This window comes from Phyllobates terribilis, unplaced genomic scaffold (assembly GCF_046119375.1).
Source record: "Phyllobates terribilis strain yellow unplaced genomic scaffold, ASM4611937v1 Scaffold_5__5_contigs__length_657084704, whole genome shotgun sequence".
Taxonomy (NCBI): Eukaryota; Metazoa; Chordata; class Amphibia; order Anura; family Dendrobatidae; genus Phyllobates; species Phyllobates terribilis.
The window spans coordinates 574,422,407-574,443,967 of record NW_027362765.1 but is presented as its reverse complement, the minus strand read 5'-3'; the positions used below and the strand labels follow the sequence as shown (position 1 = coordinate 574,443,967).

At 48.6% G+C, this 21,561-nt stretch overlaps 1 protein-coding gene across 1 annotated transcript in view; it reads right to left on the bottom strand.

Moving 5' to 3' along the window:
• LOC141271666 (poly(ADP-ribose) glycohydrolase-like) overlaps positions 1-21,561 on the bottom strand; it is a 527,289-nt gene that overhangs the window by 103,510 nt on the left and 402,218 nt on the right. The window lies entirely within an intron of this gene.

Below are 21,561 nucleotides of genomic sequence, written 5' to 3'. Positions count from 1 at the left end.
GTACTGGACCTCATGGCCGAGTATCTGCTGCCCGGCGCGGTCACCTGGGAGCAGGTCTTTGCCCCGGAGCTTCAAGCTTCTGCTATTGGCGGAGATCTGCGCTGCCGCCCGACTCGGGAGGACCTGAGTCTGCTGGGGTATCCACCGACCCCAACCCGGACTGGTCCGCACTTGCAGAGGACCCGCAGCAGCCCCTGCTGACACCGCTGCCCGCACTGACAGTCACCTGTCCGGCGGCTGAAGAGTGGGCCTGGGACAACCAGGGGGGGACCTGATGGGCTTCCCCCGGGAGACCCGGGCTGAAGCGCGCAGAAGGAGCGAGCTGTGCCATCAGCAGATCCTCCAACTCGGCCGGGAGCAACGCCAGAGGGAGGTTCGCTGCGAGCGCCTCGAGGTGCGCGCCAAGGCTGCAAAGTACCGGGCCCGCAAGGAAGAGGCGACCCGTCCAAGCCCCCGTGTGGAAGGGCAAGTTGTCCGCTTCCACCATGAGGAGGTGTGGGGATTCATTCGGTGTTCCCAGCATGAGCACGACGTCTTCGTCAGCCGGCGGGACGTCGAGCCGAGGCTGAAAAAGGGACACCCTGGCCGGAACCTCTTCCTGGGTAACATAGTCATGTACACCCGCCACCATGGGGTGCAGGGGTGGTACGCCCTGGATGTCCACAAGGTGTCCGGGAGCGATGCCCCCTCGCGCTCGGCCTTAGAGGACCGGTCAGCCTCCGTCGGGAGGAATGAGCCTTTTCCCCGGAGGGGACCCGAGAATTAAGCAGCCCCGGCGGCTGAAACTTGTTTAAAGTTGTCATGTTTTTGTTTATGTTTTAATTTGATCTCCTGGTTTCTAGAGACATTTGTCCCTGCGGACTTGCAGCAGACAGACTCCTAATCTGTAAATAGTTTGCATCTCTTTAGGTGCTCCTTATTGGTTTTATGTAAAACCGTGGCTATTTCTACCTCAGACCTCAGAAGAAAAACCTGTCTGGAGTGGCTCTCCTGGAGGTCCTACTCGGGATCTTCATGCCCTGCAGCCACCCCAGGGCCTACATTGGGGGTTTGGGACAGGTCCCTCGTGCTTCTGAACTGCCATTTAGTCCTTGCACTTTAACCCGTCTGTCTGTGTATAAATGTCTCTGGATGATTATTGTACTTTTATATTTTTGCACTTTTATATAATATGCTGTTTGAAACGTTAAAGAAAAAGTGCCTCCCATAAAGGGAAGATTGTTTACTGTTAAAAAAAAAACTGTACCAGGCATTGCTCTTTTGCAGCCCGCGGACGTGCTGTGTTTCACCAGGGGGGAATATGGCGCCCCTGAGGGTTCGACCGCCACAGGGATGCTGCACCTCTTTAATGGGGTGCAGTGTTCCTCCTTTGAGGTAAGAACAGTGCGATGGTCAGGACCCTCCCTCCACATCCAACACCACACTTCTCCCACCAGAGGGGGCTAGTAGGCACCAGGTGCTGCCTCTACTGGAAGTTGGGAGACTGGGGAACCAAGAGATAGGGGAACCAATTAGTGAGTGAGGGTGGAGGATTCACATTTTTTGTCACACTTTAAATTTCATATTTAATACACAGCCATCTTGGCTCTTGTTTCTTTGATCGTGATCTCCCTCCCTGAGCGTGGATCCTGTGTGGACCTGCAGAGCATGGAGACACGGCCCTCGTATCCTGGCCTTGGGTCGAGGGGCAGGTTGCAGATAATGCAAGTCTCAGCCCGGTCAAGGACCACGACCAAGAAGGCCCAGAGCTCAGGAGTGTAGCTCCACCGCAAATGGATCCCGGGGGGATACAGACGGAGCGGTATACGTCACCTGACCTCGCCAAGCTGATCTATTCAGAGGGATTCCGGCTGCAAGAGGGGTACCGGCCCCCGACACCTGACCTTGCTACTCTATGTCCTGGTCAGGGAAGCCCGGTAGGCCCTGAGGATCCCACCGGGTAATGGAAGGAGCGGAGCTGCCACCCGTACCCTTTTTCTGAGTGAAGTTCAGAGGGAGACCCGGCCTATCTACACACACAGACAGGAAAGAACCCGGTCTGAAGTCTAGGAACACTCTGGTGCGGGGTCCTGATTGAACACTGGACTTACTCGGAGGTTGTCGGACCCCCCCCCCCATCTCTGGTGACCGCAGAACTCCGCGAGGAGCAGGGAGAAGCCTTTCAACAGCAATCTCCACAGTGAGTAAAAACCCTGGAAGTTAACCCCTAAGGCCTCCGGACTCTTTATTCTGCATTACACCGCACTACGCAGCACCAGACCTCCTATACTACAACCCCCCTCCACCCTGCCTCTCTGCCCTGAGGCCCGCTCCACCTGTGGGGAGTAGTACCAACGACGGCTGCCATAACACCCTGCCTCAGTGGACTGCAGCAGCGCTGGTGGCCTTCACCAGGTGCCACAGGTGGCGTAGTCGAGATCAGCCACTCAACCCGGATAAGCCCGTACCATCCTTTTTAATGTGACAGCCCTGGGCACGGAGCGGGTCCGGGCCACGGCTGCACCCCATCGACAACATAGGACCCGGCTCAGAGTCCCCCATCTCCCAGGGTAGGGCTTCCACAGAGTCACACAACATTAATCGGTGCAGGGGTTAATCTGCTGAGTTGTGAGCTCCTGGAAGCTTAACATGATTTAGGCTCTGTGATTTGTCCTGTGCATCTCCCCTACTGTGATATCACTGTACCCAAACACATCAAACTGTCGCCTACTGTGGAAACCTTTAAAACGAAGCTGAAGACCCACTTCTTGTGACAAGCGTACAATCTCTCTCCTCTTTTACCAGTCAGTGAACCCTTTTGACATGTAAAGTGCCACGAAATAAATGTCACTGTAATAGTAATAATAATTTATAGTCCTTGTACTCTGGGTCAATTGATGGCACTTTATTGGTGTCTACCCCTAATTTGATGTGTTTTGGCAGCTTTTGGGCCGGTTTTAAGATGCTGCGTATTCCTTTTTTTGTCCCCCCCCCATTGAATCCTATGGTGTTTGGTAACGTTCGTCGAACATTCGATAAATAAATCGGCGAATATCGCAAATTCAGCGATTGTAATCCCAATCGAATATTGAAACATTCGCTCAGCTCTACTTCTGGCCACATTCCGACTAGATGTGTCCAGCCTCGCTCAATTCATTGTCATTGAGTGAGTCCATGCATGTCTAGTCAGCATGTGATCGCAAGTATGCAAATAGCCAGCACCAGAGAATCCTGACAGTGTGCAGTGCGCACAGTGAGAATTCAGAAGTCTGCAGTCACATATAATGACTGCAGACTCATCAAAAACTTGGACAACCCCTTTAATGCTCCTAACACAGACGGTCCCTCTTATGGTACATGCTCTCCACACTGCCCTCTCCTTACCTTACTGGGTCGTCTCTTCACACTGTCCTCTCACACTGTTTCCCCCCTATAGGGCCCATTCTCTATAATATGCCCCCTCATCACACTCCCCCCTCCTTGGCTTACTATCCCTTCCTGGCTGTACCTTTACATTGTCACCCCATACTACACCCCCAACACTACTCAGTCTCTATTCTGTGCCCACTCACACTTTTCTCCCCCATTATTTTTCCCTCCCCTCCTCCTCCTCATACTGTCTTCTCTCACATCACCTTGCTAACCATACTGTGTCCTCATATATTTACCCTCGCACATCCCCCCCCCCGAGTCTCCATACTGTGTCTGCACACATCACATCACCCTCGCTCCCCATACTGTGTCCGCATACATTCCCCTCCTTCGATCCCCATATTGCGTATGCACCCAACCTCCCCATTCTATGTCCGCACCAATCCCACACACACAAAATCTCTCCCCACACAAAATCTCACCCCAGCCATACAATAAATCTCCCCCCACACTAAATCTTCCCCTATAGTAAATCTCCCCCCAGCCATACTATAAATCACCCCCCATAGTAAATCACCCCCATAGTAAATCACCCCCCAGCCATACCATAAATCAACCCCCATAGTAAATCTCCACCCAGCCATACCATAAATCAACCCCCATAGTAAATTTCCCCCCAGCCACACCATAAATCTTCCCCTCCATTACATATTCGGTGTCTTCAGCTCCAGCGTGGAGCACCTACCACCGTTCGCGCCTCTGCAGCCGTTGCACCGGTGAGTGACGTCAGCAGCGTGATCATATGACCAGATCACGCTGCTGGAGTAGTTCTGACACGGCGGCCAGTCAGAGCTTTAATTGTACTCACATCAGAGCCGGCAGCTGCATGTTCCAGGCTCAGAGAACTGCCAAATCCCTGTCCGGGTGTGGTAGAACGCAGGCTCTGGGGGGCCGCCGTATTTAGCAGCCCGACTGTGCCCCCCCTGCCGGCTGCGCCTGGGGCGCATGCCACGGCTGCCCCCCCTAGATACGCCTCTGAAGGAGGACATTATACCATGAAGGGGCCCAGGATGGGTCACATTATAACATGAAAGGGCCCAGGATGGGGGACATTATACCATGAAGGGGCCCAGGATAGGGGATATTATACAAATAAAGGACACAGGATGGGATATTTATAACAAAGAGCCCAGGATGGGAAACATTATACTGGGAAGGGGGAAATTATACCAAGATCGGTGACATTATAAGATTAAGTGGTCTAGGATGGGGGACATTATACAATGAAGGGGCCCAGGATGGGGGACACTATACCACGAAGGGGCACAGGATGAGGACATTATAGCATGAAAGGGCCTAGGATGGGATATTTATATCACAAAGGGGCCCAGGTTGGGGGAAATTACACCAAGGAGCCTAGGATGGCAAACGTTATACCAGGAAGGGGCACAGAATCGGGGAAATTATACCAAGAAGAAGCCCTGGATGGGGGACATAAGATTAAGGGGTACAGGATGGGAGACATTATACAGTGAAGGGGCCCAGGATGGGGGACGTTATACCATGAAGGGGACCAGGATAGGGACATCATGCCACAAAGGGGCCCAGGTTGGAGGAAATTACACCAAGGAGCCCAGCATGGGAAACATACCAGGAAGGGGCACAAAATAGGGAAAATTATACCAAGAAGGAGCTCAGGATGGGGGACATTATATGATGGAGTCCAGAATGGGGGACATTATACCAGGAAGTGGCTCAGGATGGGGGGCATTATGCAAGGAAGGAATACAGGATGGGGAACATCATTAAATGGGGGGCAAACCATAGGTCTTTTTAGGATCTAGAACTCTACAAGAGCCCATATATCTGACCAACATGCAGATGGGGGCCCAGGTTCAAATTCAGCTAGGTACCTGATAGCATCCTCTCCTACCCCCTAATTCATTATATAAGTCCTATATCTTTTCCCACCCCCTACTTTATTATGATGCTATCAAGAACTTATAATGAATGGGGTGGGGGGTACACAGGCTATGAAAACATAACAAACGTATACATGAGAATTCAGAAATCTTTTTCACTTTAATTGTACTGTAAAACCCTGCATATTTTCTTCAAAAAATCCATGTGGAAAAAAATGCAATATGTGCACATAGCCTTAAAATGAATTAAGAGGAGAGTCACAATGACTGATTAATTCATATGTTTTGGGCAGTAAAAATTATAGTTAAAGAGGGACACAACGCTGGATAATCAATTTATAATTTGACTAGAGTGTGGCTAAAAGTATATTAATGTTGTGGTACATATTTATATTCTGGGGTGCAGTGCATGGGATTTTTTATTCAGCAGACAAATGTATGTATACAATATATGTGACATTATTTTCAGGGCTCCGTTGATCAGCTTGACAAGATGAGTCGTGGCTGTAAGATATCAACATGAAGTGACCAGATGAAGAAACAACAGAAAGTGACTGATCATGGGAGACATCAGCGGTCACTGAATGTAAAGTTTTTATTCTATAATGTTCTACATTCGTGTGAAATGTCTGTGTGCTGCCTGATTTTTTCTTTTTTAGAAACAGAAAAAACTGACGCCACTTCCCGTACAAGAAATAGGTGGGAGAAGCTACTTCCATATACAATTAACAAATAAAGTAGCACTCTGCAATGCTAAGTATGCAAATATGAAGTATGAAATATGAATAGCATTACTGCTGTAGAAAATAGAAATTGTATTGGAAGTGCGGTCACTTTTTTTGTTTCTATGTTTAAGCTTTGACTGAGCACTCCACCCCTATGCCGCAGGTGGTTTTAATTGCAGTATGATCTTACTTTCCCACACATAAGCAGACGGATGTCCCTTAGAGAGGTATTCACATCCTGACATTGAGACACGCCTTATCGTGGCTGTCAGGTACACATGAATTGGCCAATTTATGCACTGAGATTTCTCATTTATTTTTATTTTCTACAGCAGTAATGCTATTCATATTTCATACTTCATATTTACATACTTAGCTTTGCAGAGTGCTACTTTATTTGTTGATTTTTTTTTTATCGGACGGCATGCGGACTCAGAGTTTTATCAAACTAACGGATTCGACAATGAGATCCGCCTAACTCAGAGCATGTCCATTTCTGATCTGATTTTGAGGATTAGAATAGGGCATACTTATTGGGTCTGTGTGCGGTTCAAGAAAAAAAATTGTGCAGCACACTCAAATTTCACACGGATACAGGAATGTAGCATTATTATGTATTGCGCCGTCCCTTAGTATATAACGTACTTTCTTGTTATAAATAGAACTGTCCTTAATTAGATAGTTTCCTCTTTTATTATATATACAGTGGGGAAAATAAGTATTAGATACACTGCCAATTTTGCAAGTTTTCCCACCTACAAAGAATGGAGAGGTCTGTAATTTTTATCGTAGGTACACTTCACCTGTGAGAGACATAATCTTAAAATAAAACCCAGAAAATCACATTGTATGATTTTTAAATAATTAAGTTGCAAGAATTCTGGCTCTCACGAACCTGTTAGTTTTTCTTTAAGAAGCACTCCTACTGTGCACTCATTACCTGTATTAATTGCATCTGTTTGAACTTGTTACCTGTATAAAAGACACCTGTCCATATACTCAATCACACTCCAACCTCTCCACTATGGCCAAAACCAAAGAGCTGTCTAAGGACACCAGGAACAAAATTTTAGACCAGCACAAGGCTGGAGTGGGCTACAGGACAATAGACAAGCAGATTGGTGACAAAGCAACTGTTGGCACAATTATTAGAAAATGGGAGAAATAAGATGACTGTCAATTTTCCTCGGTCTGGGCTCCATGCAAGATCGCGCCTCATGGGCTAAGGATGATTCTGAGAAAGGTAAGGAATCAGCCCAGAACTACACAGGAGGCCCTGTTCAATGACCTGAAGAAAGCTGGGACCACAGTCTCAAACATTACCGTTAGTAACACACTACACTGTCATGGATTAAAATCCTGCAGGGTACACAGTGTCCCCCTACTCAAACCAGCACATATCCAACCCCTTTTGAAGTTCGCCAGTCACCATCTTGATGATCCAGCAGTAGCATGGGAGACAGTCATGTGGTCAGATGAGATCTTGATGATCCAGCAGTAGCATGGGAGACGGTCATGGGGTCAGATGAGACCAAAATAGAACTTTTTGGTATCAACTACTCAGTATTTGGAGGAAGAAGAAGAATAAGTACAACCCCAAAAATACCTTACCACCCGTGAAGCATGGTGGGGGAAACATCATACTTTGGGGGTTCTTTTCTGCAAAGGGGTGTAAAATGGCCACCGGACAGGTCTTTGAGGGGAGACATGTATCACCGAGGTTGGTAGATTCGGTGATGTAAACCCAGGGAAAGCATGCTCCAGCACATGTAGTGCTGAGAGGGTTAATAGGGTGTATCAGGGCCAGTCTATACAAGCAGTCATAAGAGATGGGAGGGATTGGCTGCTCACATATCCCCACAGGGCGTGTGTCTTGTAAATAAAATGGAGACCGAGCGTCTCATACAGTGTCAGTGGCTGGAGGTGTGGAGACCTCTAGAGTGTTTTGTGCTAAAGGACACTGACCATGAGTGGGCAAACCCGCCATATTGTGTGGACTGTTTATTTTATTTTTTTTGTTACTCTGTGCCGGACAAGGCTGTCTTTTGGTTTACTTCTAAAATTGCAGTTTATGAAGGGATAATAAACCTGCCTTGGACATTTGGACAAGCCTACAATTGGTGCTAGAAGCACGAGCACCAATCCCAAGGGGCAGTGTGACTGCTACAGGAAACAGTTTATGTCCTGGGTGAAGGCCACCAGCCAGCCAAGGATGTCCGGCAGCATGGAGGAGCTGATAAAGCAACAAGTGCAGGCTAATCTCCAGCAGCATCAACAGTAGTAGTAGGCACAGCAGCAGCAGTGGCAACAGCAGCAGCAGATGCAGCAGCTGCAGCACAAGCAGCAGATGGAGCTCCTAGCCGAGGTGATCCGTGGCAGGACAACCGCCCCACCCCCAAGTCCAGGTGATGACTGTCACGTAAGGAAGACGGTAAGAAGAGCATTACAAAAGATGACCCCAGGGATGACGTTGAGGCGCTCCTGACTGTTTGAGAGGGTGGCGGAGAGGGAAAAATTGCCTCCGGAGCAGTGGGTGGAGGTTCTGGCGCCATATTTAACAGGCGAGCCGCAGAAAACATATTATGACTTGGCCTTTCAGGACGCAAAAGAGTACGCCAAATTAAAAAAGGAGATCTTGGCACGCTTGGGAGTGACTGACTGTCAGGGCGCAACGGGTGCACCACTGGGCCTATTGCAGTGATAAACCTCCCCGGTCCCAAATGTTCGACCTCCTACAACTAGTCGAAAAGTGGTTGCAACCTGAATCTTCCTCCCCAGCACAGATGGTGGAGAGGGTCGTCATAGACAGGTTCATACACTCCCTTCCGAGGTCGGTACAAGTCTGGGCAGTCCAGGGAGATCCCGTAATGCCAATGACCTGGCAGGGTTGGTGGAAAGGTACCAGGTGGTGGAGAGTTCCTTGGGGAAGCCAGGGGTCATAGCGTCTCCATTCTGGGGTTCCCAAAAGGGGGCAGACACCCAAAAGATGGAGACTAGAGCCACAACTGGGGGGCGTCCTAGAGCCCAGGAGGGGTCTGAGTTGCTGCCAAAAGACCCATCCAATAACATAGTATGTTGGAGGCTTCACACCCCAGATCACATAGCCGCCCATTGCCCCATGACAAACGAGCCAATGGACTGCAGCGCTGTTCATACTTTGCATATCCTGCCTGCAGTGCTGTCCCTCAACCAGGCGAGGGACCACCGGCATGCCTTGTGTCAGTGAATGGAGTGCAAGTGACTGCTCAGTTAGACTCGGGGAGTTTGGTAACCCTAGTGAGGGCCACAATTCCTCATCAGCTGGTTCTGGGAAAAAAGGTCGGTGTCCGTTGTATCCATGGGGACACTAAGGACTACCCTGTGGCCCGAGTGGTCATATACACAAACTGTGGTGCCAAGTCCCATGAGGTGGGCATAGTCAAGAACCTGTTGCACCCTGTTATAATAGGGCGGGACTTTGCCTTGTTTTGGGACTTGTGGGAGAATGGGAGGAAGCCGGGACTACAACCAGGTCGCACCTAAAGAAACCTCATCGAAGGCCGCAGATGACGGGTTTTCCTTTTGTGTGCTGGTCGGGGATGAGGATGATGCAGCATCCCCAGAGGCCAACATCCCTGAACTGGAGGCGTCCGGCGGAAACTTTGGAACCGCCCAGCTAAGAGACTTGACTCTAAAAGGGGCGTTTGGTAATGTAACTGTACTTAATGGTCTTGCTCAAGCACCGGGGACTGACACCCGATATCCGAGTTACTATATCGGGTCACCAAGATCAGAGGGGAGGTAATCGAGCAGTTACTAGTGCCAGGGCCGTACAGACGGAGGGTGTTAGATATGGCCCATACACATGTGTTGGGTGGTCATCTGGGGGTAGAGAAAACCCAGAAAAGGATCATCCAGAGGTTCTATTGGCCCGGTTGTCACTGAGAAATTGGAAATTATTGTAGGTCATGTCCCACCTGCCAGCTGACCTCCCTGGTGGCTCACTTCAGTAGCCCCTTAGTACCATTAATAATCATTGAGATGCCATTTAATTGCATAGCCATGGATCTAGTGGGACCCCTGGTCAAGTCCACCAGAGGACATCATATCTTGGTGGTACTTGACTATGCTACACGGTATCCGGAGGCAGTGCCACTACGTAACTCCTCTGCCAAATGAATAGCCCAGGAGTTGGTCCACATCTTCTCTAGAAGGAGGTTACCTAACGGACCAAGGGATCCCATTTATGTCAAGAGTGATGAAGGAGTTGTGCAAAACCCTGAAAATCACACAACTCAGGACCTCAGTCTACCACTCCCAGACAGATAGCTTAGTGGAGATGTTTAATAAAACCTTGAAGGCCATGTTAAAGAAGATCGTAGAGATAGACGTCCGGGACTGGGACTGTCTACTGCTGTTCCTTCTGTTCTCCATTAGAGAAGTTCCACAGGCCTCTACTGGATTCTCCCCGTTTGAGCTGTTATATGGCCGACACGCCCGCGGACTCCTGGACATAGCAAAGGAGACCTAGAAGGCGGAGTCTACACCCTTCAGGAATGTAATCGAATAAGTGGCACAAATGCAAGAGAAGATTGCAGAGGTGATGCCCAACACCTCCTCAAAGCACAAGAGGCACAGTCGAGGGTGTACAATAGGTCGGCGAGGGTGAGACACTTCAACCATGGTGATCGGGTACTGCTACCTATGGTAGAGAGCAAATTCTTGGCTAAGTGGCAAGGCCCCTGTGAAGTAGTGGAAAAGGTTGGTGAGGTCAACTATTAAGTCCACCAACCAGGGAGAAGGAAGGCCTACCAGGTGTATCACGTCAACGTGATTAAGCCATGGTGAGATAGAGAGCCTGTGGAAGCTCCATGTTTGGTGGCGAAATCTGAAGCCAATGAGGGAGTGGTCAAGGTGGCAGAGTCGCTGTTACGTGCCGAAAAGCAACAGTGCCAAGAGTTGCTAGAGCGAAACAAGGACCTGTTCTCGGATAGGCCGGTGTGTACTCAGATCATAGAGCATGAGGTGCTGACAGAGCCTCATGTCCAGGTAAACCTGAAGCCGTATCGGATTCCTGAAGCCCGCTGAGTTGTGATTTCAAAAGAAGTGATGCGGATGCTAAATCTGGGAGTCATTGAAGATTCCAAGTGCCAAAACCAGATGGGGAATGGCGATTTCGTATGTAGGAAACTGAATGAGGTCTCCAAGTTCGATTCGTACCCAATGCCGAGGGTAGATGAACTAATTGAAAGACTAGGACCTCACAAAAGGATATTGGCAGATTCCTATGTCCCAAGATGCCAAGAAGAAGACGGCCTTTTCAAAGCCAGATGGGTGTTTCCAGTACATCAAGATGCCGATTGGGTTGCAAGGAGCCTCGGCTACCTTCCATACAGCCATGGACTGGATCCTAGCTCCCCACAAGGAGTACACAGCAGCCTACCTGGATGATATCGTGAGCTACAGCTAGGATTGGGGAAGCCATCTGAGTAAAGTCCAGGCGATATTCGATGCTTTGCGGAAGGTGGGGTTTTCCATCAACCCGAAGAAATATGCCATGGGCATGGAGGAAACCAAATATTTGGGCTATGTCATAGGCAGAGGCGAGATAAAGCCCCAAACAAATAAAGTTGAAGCAATCCAGGGTTGGCCACAACCTCTCAAAAAAGCAGGTCAGATCGTTCCTGGGCATTGTGGGCTACTACCGCTTTTTTATCCCTAACTTCACCATGATAGACACCCCTTTGACAGAACTCCTTTAAAAGGACAAAATCGGCTATGGCTAAGTGGTCTCCAGAAGCTGTGACTGCCTTCCAGGAACTAAAGCAAGCCTTGTGTAAACAGCCAGTATTGGTGGCACCAGATTTCTCTAAAGAGTTTGTGGTCCAAACGGAGTCATCAGATACCGGGCTGGGTGCTGTCTTATCCCAAGAGATGAACGGGGAAGAGCACCCCATAATGTATTTAAGCTGGAAGCTGACATCTTGTGAGAATAATTAATCCATAGTGGAGAAGAAATGTTTGGCCATCAAGAAGGCATTGGACACTCTAAAATACTACCTCTTAGGCAGGAAATTCAGGCTGGCATCAGACTATGCCCCACTAAGGTGGATGAGCGAGAAGGGGAACAATTCCCGAGTGATCAGGTGGTTCCTAACCCTTCAGGATTTCAGCTTCCATGTAGAGCATAGGCCTGGGAAACTGCGTGGCAATGCTGACGCATTGTCGAGTGTCCATTGTTTGTTAGCGGAAGGTGCCAAGCCCCCCGGCTTTGGGTAGAGGGGGGGTATGTAAGATGGCCGCCGGACAGGTCCTTGAGGGGAGATATGTATCATCGAGGTTGGTAGCTTCGTTGATGTAAACCTGGGAAAAGCATGCTCCAGCACACGTAGTGCTGAGAGGATTAATAGGGCACATCAGGGCCGGTTTTACGAGCAGTCATAAGAGATGGGAGGGATTGGCTGCTCACATATCCCCACCCAGGGTGTGTGTCTTGTAAATAAGATAGAGCGTCTCATTCAGTTTTTGCGGCTGGATGTGTGGAGACCTCCAGCGTGTCTGTGCTAAAGGACACTGACTGTGAGCAGGCAAACACGCCATATTGTATGGACTTTTTATTTTAAGTTTTTTGTTACTCTGTGCCAGACAAGGCTGTCTTTTGGTTTACTTCTAAAAGTGCGGTTTATGAAGGGATGATAAATCTGCCTTGGACGTTTTTAAAGAAACAGTTTCCTGTGCCTACCTCGAACGCGGCTGAGTGAGTACCAAACCCTACAGGGGACAGGACAACTGCACCGTTTTGAAGGGAGGATTGATGGGGTCATGTATCGCGAGATTTTGGCCAGCAACCTCCTTCCTCCAGTAAGAGCATTGAAGATGGGTCGTGGCTGGATCTTCCAGCATGACAATGACCCGAAAGATAAAGCCAGGGAAACTAAGAAATATGTGATGTGCAGAAGTAGTGCTGTTACAGAGTGTGACATGCAGAAGTAGTGCTGTTGCTTTAAAAGCATTCAGCAACTATTAGCAGTAACACAAGCACATGAGACAGGAAGTGTTGTGCTCCAGAAGCATCCCGCAACTACAGTAGAGGGGTTAACAGGAGTAAAGCTAAGCATAGGTCAGGTGGAGAACCTGAACTAGCAGTGCAGAGTATTGTCAAGCAGAAAGATAAGGACTGTAAGAAATGGTGTCACAGGGATAATCTCCCTCAGCAAACCCACCCCCCCCTCTCCTCTATCTCACTGTGCTGTAAAGAATGCTGTGTTCATTGATGTGTCTTTGCATTAGAACTGTGCTGTCCTGTTCTACTGGGAAGACTGTGAACTGCTGTGCTGCTAAGGAAACTGTACTGTTTGTCACTGTAGCCTGTTGCTCATAAGACTTGACTTGCACTGGCTGTGCGGCTTCTTATTAAATGCTACTGTTCTACCGTTTATTAGGACTCTTGTCAAGTGTGTCTGGTCAGCAAGTGAAACAACCTACGTGTCTGTGCCTGATCTATGGTCGCCCTGAGTAACGGTTCCCCCAGGATTCCAAAGAATTCATGTAACCTGTGTAAGAGGGCCGCTGGTCATCTCCTTGAGGGGAGATATGTGTCGCTGAGGTTGACAGCTTCAGTGATGTGAAACCGGTAAAGCATGTTCCAGCACACATAGTGCTAAGAGGGTTAATAGGGCGTATCAGGGCCGTTTTTTTCGAGCAGTCATAAGAGATGGGGGGATTGGCTGCTCACATGTCCACACCCCAGGGCGTCTGTATAAAATGGAGACCAAGTGTCTCATTCAGTGCCTGTGGCTGGAGGTGTGGAGACCTCCAGAGTGTTTGTGCCCAACAGGACACTGATAGTGATGAGCGAGCATGCTCGCAACTGCTCGGTGCTCGCCTGAGCATCTCACTGCTTGAGATGCTCGGCTCTCGCCAAGTATTTCCGAGGTTGCTCAGCGGGAGCTCGGGTCTACTCACTGCATGTTTGGCGCTCTTTACAGAGCCAATGAACATGCAGGGATTGCCTGCCACTCACTGTAATGCCGTAGCCATGTTGGTTGTGGCATTACAGTGATTGGCTGGTCGCACAGCGTCATCAGGTGTATATCAGACCTGGCGCCGCCATGCTCGTCACAGTCACTCCGGAATCAGACAGTGTAGGGAGAGGTGCTGCTCAGCTAGGGAGAGATTTGCTTGTTTCTAGTTAGTGTAGGTGTACCAAACTATATTAGAGACACATATCCATCTCAACAAACAGTCCTTCTGAGGACTAATCCATCTGCAGAGATATCAGGCAGGCAGTGTATATAGGAAGGCAGGCAGGGTATATAGCAGACTGCAGTGCACATAGCACAAGAGGCTCCATTCCAGTTTTGTTTGCTGCTGTTAGATATTTCTGGAAATAGGCTCAGGTCTCAGGGGCCAGGAATAATTTTTTTTTGGATCTTAATCATCATTATTTGCTTAAAAAGCAATCCAGAGAACACTGTTGTTCTGCGCCATTTGCTTGTTGGCACTGCAGAATACAGCCAGGTCATTTCCATATTACAGCGCTAAAAATCCAGCTATTTAAAACTGTGGTTTGTCTGTCACATGGATCACATATAATTGCGCTGAAAATATTGCCATTTCTGACCTCCATTAAAAATTTGTTTCAGTTTGTCAGTGAAGCAATTGACACCAGTTTGCTGTTCAAAATAGTTACCTACAGGCCAGCTATTTAAAACTGTTTTCTTCGTCACATGATTACATATAAGTTCGCTCCAAATTCAGTATTTTGTAGTGAGCGTGGAAGATATTGTCCTTCATTTAAAATGGGCAAGGCACGTGGCAAGGGACGGGGAAGTGGACGTGATGGTGATGGTGCATGCAGAGGCTGAGGCCGTGGGCAAGCTGAAATTGTGCCACAACAAACACCCACATCTTCTCGCTCGACCTTCCTGTCCCAATTCCTAGGGGACCGCAGAACACCACTATTGAACACAGCAGTGTGAAAAGGTTATTGGTTGGATAGCAGATAATGCTTCCAGCCACTTAGCCACCACCACCTTGTCTTCCACACGGTCAAGTCTCAGTAGCCGTGAGTCTGGACTGCATATTCCTCCCACCATGCAGAGTGCCCGGAGACAACTGATTCCACACTCCGAAGAGCTGTTCACTTTTCCATTTATAGATTCGGGCCTCTCGCCTGGTCCACTTGAAGCGGTGCAAGAGGAGATCGCAAGTAGCGATGCCCAAATATTTGAGCAGCCACAGTCACATGAAGGCGACGGTGGGAAAGTGTCACAAGAGGTGGACAATGATGAGACACAATTGCCAGAAAGTCCAGGAGGAGGACCAGAGTACTGAAGTGGAAGACGAGGTGGTGGATGATATAGTAACTGACCCAACCTGGCAGGAGGACATGCAGAGCGAGGACAGAAGCACACAGGGGGAGGGAGGCAGAGTACCCGAACAGGCAGGAAGAAACAGTGTGGTGGCCGCAGAAAGAAGGCAGGCAACTATTCCCCGTAACATCAACACGAAGGAAGTTGCCAGTACAACTGTTAGGGCTTCGCGAGTCTGGTTGTTTTTTAAAGACTCTGCCGATAACCCCAAAAAGGCCATTTGCACCACCTGCCAGGCCAGCATCAGCAGGGGTGCCAAACCCACCAGCCTGACCATCACCAGCATGATCAGGCACATGGAAGCAAAGCACCCGACTTTGTGGGCCGAACCCAAGGGTCCAGGAACAGTATCTGCGGGTGACACCACTGCTTCTTCCGCTGTTGTGCATGCAAGCCAATCCCCTGTCCATGGTGCATGCGAAGATGCCTCCTGCCCTGCACCTGTCATTGCACACTCTCAAGTAGCAGCATCAGGAAGCACGTCCACAACCTTGTCCCAGCGCAGCGCTCAGTTGTCATTACCCCAATCCTTGGAACACAAGCCCAAATAAGCAGCCAACGCCCCACAGGCCACACTACTAAATTCCCACATTTCGCGACTGCTTGCGCTAGAAATGTTGCCTTTTACACTCGTGGAGACGGAAGCATTCTGCAGCCTGGTGGCGGGGGCCATTCCTCAGTACTCGGTCCCCAACCACCACTATTTCTCCCAGTGTGCCGTCCCCACATTACACAAGCATGTGTCCCAAAACATTAGCCGAGCCCTCAACATCGCAGTTACCGGGAAAGTCCACCTAACCACGGACACGTGGACAAGTGCTTGTGGGCAGGGACGGTACATCTCGCTGACGGCACACTGGGTTAACATAGTGGAAGCCGGGACCCAGTCGGACCTTGGGACGGAACACGTCCTCCCGATGCCAAGGATCGCAGGCACTAGGTCAATCAGGGTTGCCCCCACAGTCTACAGCTCCTGCACCTCATCCTCCTTCTCCTCTCCAGCCTCCATCTCCGAATTGACCACATCAGTCACAAGCTGGAAGTACTGCAACACTGCCTCAGCCATGCGGCAACAGGCTGTGTTGAAGCTAATATGCTTAGGTGACAAACCGCACAATGCTGAAGAGTTGTGGACAGCTCTGAAAGAGCAGGCAGATCTGTGGCTCACACCGCTGAACCTACAGCCAGGCATGGTCGTGTGTGACAATGGCCGGAACCTGGGGACAGCCCTGGGGCAAGCTCACACATGTACCATGCCTGGCCCATGTGCTTAACCTCGTTGTTTAGCGATTTCTCAAATCCTATCCGGAGCTGCCAGATCTGCTTGTCAAAGTACGCCGCCTGTGTGCCCATTTTAGAAAGTCAGCTACAGCTTCCGCCGCCCTTGCCGTGCTTCAGCAGCGCTTGCAGCTTCCGGTTCACAGACTGGTGTGTGATGTCCTCACACGTTGGAACTCTACACTGCAGATGTTGGGAAGGATTTGTGAGCAGAAGAGGGCAGTTGTTGAGTACCAGCATCAACAAGGCCGTCGGTATTCAGTTCAGACTCCACACAGAAGACATCAGGAGTGGACATGGATGTCAGACATATGTACCATCCTCCAAAACTTTGAGGACTTCACCAAGATGGTGAGCGGCGATGACGCCATAATTAGCGTAACCATCCCGCTTCTCTGTCTTCGGAAACGCTCTGTGCTCACGATCAAAGAGGATGCATTGAAGGCGGAGCACGATGAGATGGAGCAAGGTACCATACAGGGTGATTACACAAAGCCCAGCGTCATCTCATCCTCTATGTCTCTTCAAAGGTGTATTGGGTTGCGTCCAAATATTTGGCAGCCCTTGAAGTCACTGTTTACGCAATAACAGTATAGGAGACCCACTCGTTAATAATGGGAGCAACAAAACATAGCCAGCTGATGGCTCTCTAACAATAGTAAGGGCCGCCTGATGGCTCTATAAAAATAGGCTTTATGACTTTCAGAGTCCCTCCATCATAAATGAAACAGGATGTGTCTGATGATGTGTTACACACAACATTGCCAGATAAAGTTGTAAAATGTTAAAATGACATTTCCCAGTGAATGTATTTGTCTTAAAAAATAGCGGAAAAAAAAACAGTAGGATCTTTCTTTAGTATAAAAAACAGTCGCCAATGTAACCTCAATGTAATCACATTGTTCAGCTCCTGCACCTCCTCCTCCATCTCCGAAATGACCACATCAGTCACAAGCTGAAAGCACTGCAGCACTGCCTTGGCCAAGCGGCAACAGGCTGTGCTGAAGATAACATGCTTAATGCTTAGGAGTCAGACTGCCCAGGCGGGGTTTTCCATTAACACGAAGAAATGTGCCATGGGCATGGAGGAAGCCAAGTATTTGGGCTATGTCGTAGGAAGAGGCGTGATCAAGCTCCAAATAAATAAAATTGAGGTAATCCAGGGTTGGCCACAACCTATTTCAAAAAAGCATTCAGAGTTCCTGGGCATTGTGGGCTACTACTGCCGCTTCATCCCCAACTTCGCCATGGTAGCTGCCCCTTTGACAGACCTCCTAAAAGGGACAAAGTCAGTTATGGCTAAGTGGACTCCAGAAGCGGAGACTGCTTTCCAGGAACTAAAGCAGGCTCTGAGTAAACAGCCAGTGCTGGTGGCTCCGGATTTCTCAAAAGAGTTTGTGGTCCAGACAGACAAGTCAGATGTCGGACTGGGTGCTGTCCTATCACAAGAGGTGAATGGGGAGGAGCACCCCATAATGTATTTAAGCCGGAAGCTGTCATCTTGTGAGAAAAATTACTCCATAGTGGAGAAGGAATGTTTGGCCATCAAGTGGGCCCTGGACACCCTAAGGTACTACATCTTAGGCAGGAAGTTCATACTCGTATCAGACCATGCCCCACTAATATGGATGAGTGAGAAAAAGGGGAACAATGCTCGAGTGACCAGGTGGTTCCTAGCCCTTCAGGATTTTAGCTTCGTGTAGAGCATAGGCCTGAGAAACAGCATGCAAATGCTGACGCATTGACGAGAGTCCACTGTTTATTAGCGCAAGGTGTTTGGGCAGAGGGGGGGTATGTAAGAGGGCCGCTGGACATGTCCTTCAGGGGAAATGTGTCACTGAGGTTGGCAGCTTCAGTGGTGTGAAACCAGGAAAGCATGCTCCAGCACACATAGTGCTGAGAGGGTTAATAGGGCGTATCAGGGACGTTTTTTTTCGAGCAGTCATAAGAGATGGGGCGGATTGGATGCTCACATATCCCCACCCCAGGGCGTGTGTATAAAATGGAGACCAAGTGTCTCATTCAGTGCCTGTGGCTGGAGGTGTAGAGACCCCCAGAATGTTTGTGCCCAACAGGACACTGACTGTGAGCGGGCGAACCCGCCATATGGTATGGACTGTTTATTTTCTGGTTTTGTTACACTGTGCCAGACAAGGCTTTCTTTTGTTCTTCCGACATTCTGCCTTGGACATTTTAAAGAGACAGTGTCCTGTGCCTACCTCAAAAGCGGCTGAGTGAGTACATAACCCCTACACCTGTCTCGCCCCTATCTGAAGCTAGCGGCGTGCGTGTAACAAATAGCTCCGTAAGAAGCATTTCAAGGTCCTAAAGTGGCGTAGCCAGTCTCACTACCTGACCCCAATAGAAAATCTTTGGAGGGAGCTGAAACTCAATGTTGCCCAGTGACAGCCCCGAAACCTGAAAGATCTGGAGAAGATCGGTATGGAGGAGTGGGTCAAAATCCCTGCTACAGTGTGTGCAAACTTGGTCAAGAACTACAGGAAATGTCTGACCTCTGTAATTGCAAACAAAGGTTTCTGTACCAAATATTAAGTTCTGTTTTTCTATTGTATCAAATACTTAATTCATGCAATAAAATGCAAATTAATGATGTAAAAATCATACATTGTGATTTTCTGGATTTATTTTTTAAAATTCGCTCAGCCACAGGTGAAGTATACCTGTCCTGTCCTGACAATAATGCCAGGCTATTGAAATACATGTTTATGTTCATTACACATTCTTATGTATTGAACTTTGTTTGTTTGGTAACAGCACCATCTGCTGACCATTTAATGTAAACATTTTAGTTTCAGTTTGCAATGTATTTTGGGAGTTTCTGAGGCATTCTGGGAATATTGCAATGCATTGTGGACTTGATATTATGACACTGCAGAAATATCAGCAGCCATTTCCTGCATTCTCTTGAAGAGGTATCAGACCACTCATCTCCTGTCTTATGCTCCTCAAACAGCCTGTCCTAAGCATAGTTGGTAAGTTACTATCTATGTGTTAGTATGCAGTGCAAGAGGTACAATACACATTAGAAGTATGTTGATGTATTAAATAGGTGTCATCAGTTTGTATTACCTCATGTTACACTGTATTGCAGATTACCTGTATCTATGTATTGTACAGTATATGTTCTGAATACCTTATTACATCCTATAGTTTCACCCTTTTCTGTCAAATCTACAATCAATAAAAGAACGTTACAAGTTCACAGCCTCTTTTTCTTAAAGAAGACAGGGGGTTTAGCTATATGTCTCACTGCACACCGTGCTATCGTGTGAGGACAGAAAAGTGAAACAACTGCTAAGAATAAGCTCAGATGATCTGACTATATGAAGCCCGCCATTATCCACGTGGAGCCCGCAATGGATATCGCAGCTATCTACTAACGGTCACATCATGTCTGAAGGACGGGCATCCTCTACCAAGACGAGATCACGAGTTGGTTCCTCAAACACATCATCCGTCAGCAATGCCGCCGCCATCGCCCGCGCAAAAGCAGAAGCAGCGAAAGCACGAGCCGCCTTTGCTGAGGAAGAGATCCAACTGAAACTACAGCGAGCATCCCTGGATGCAGAAAGAGCACGCCAACAAGCTTCCCTGGAGGCAGAACGAGCATCCCTGGATGCAGAAAGAGCACGCCAACCAGCTTCCCTGGAGGCAGAACGAGCATCCCTGGATGCACAAAGAGCACTAGAAAAGGCACGCTTAGAAGGAACGTTAGAGAGGCTTGCTATCGAGAAAGAAACAGCAGCAGCCATAGCAGAAGCTGAAGCGTTAGTGGATGCCATATCTTTTGACAGCGAACACAGCGGATGCAGCAGTGTATTAGGTCCACAGCAAGACCCTCACGATTCATTGCAGCGCACTTCAGAGTACGTCCAGCAACATTCCAAAGCAGACGGCCACCCAGACCTAAAGCCGGAGGGAGGACATTTTGTCAACAAGACAAGCCAGCCCTATTTTCCGGACCGCCAGAAAGCCAGCTATCAGTTGCCCTGCCATGGACAAGAGAGTACATATAGGGGTAAGACTGAATACAATAATCTTTCTCCAGAGCCGAGGATCCAGAATCGGCCCCAACTTAGAGAGACTCCCTTTGCCTCAGAAAGGTACTACACCAGTTGGACTAAACCAGAGACGTCTAGCAGGTATGACAGCACAGCACACATGCACTCTGACAACACACCATCAACTGGTATCAACGCCAACCGATCTACAATAGACTTTGCCAAGTTCCTTGCTCGACGTGAGTTGGTCACTAAGGGACTTGTAAAGTTCAGTGATCGCGCTGAAAATTACAGAGCGTGGCGAGCCTCCTTCCAAAACGCCATCAGAGACATAGGTCTATCAAGTAGCGACGAAATGGATCTCCTGGTAAAATGGCTAGGAAGTGAGTCTGCCGAGCACGCAAAGAGAATCAGAGACATTGATGTAAATTGTCCAGATATCGGACTCAAAAGAATTTGGAATAGACTTGATGAATGCTACGGCTCCGTAGAGGTTATAGAAAGTGCCTTGTTTAAGAGAGTAGAAGACTTTCCTAAAATAGCTAGCAAGGACTATTCAAAGCTTAGAGAGTTAACTGACTTGCTAATGGAGTTGTATGTAGCAAAAACACAAGGGGATCTTATGGGGTTTACATTTCTTGACACTGCTAGAGGTGTGAACCCCATAGTTCAAAAGCTCCCAGACAACTTGCAAGACAAGTGGCTTATGCATGGTTCTAGGTATAAACAAATTAAAAATGTACCATTTCCTCCATTCGATGTGTTTGTAGATTTTGTCTCTGAACAAGCAAGAATTAGGAATGATCCTAGCTTTGATTTCACTCTGTCATGTGCCGGTACCTCTGTAAGTAAACCTCGTAGAGCAACAATAGAGGTCCACAAAACTAACGTTTCCTCCACAGGTTCTGTT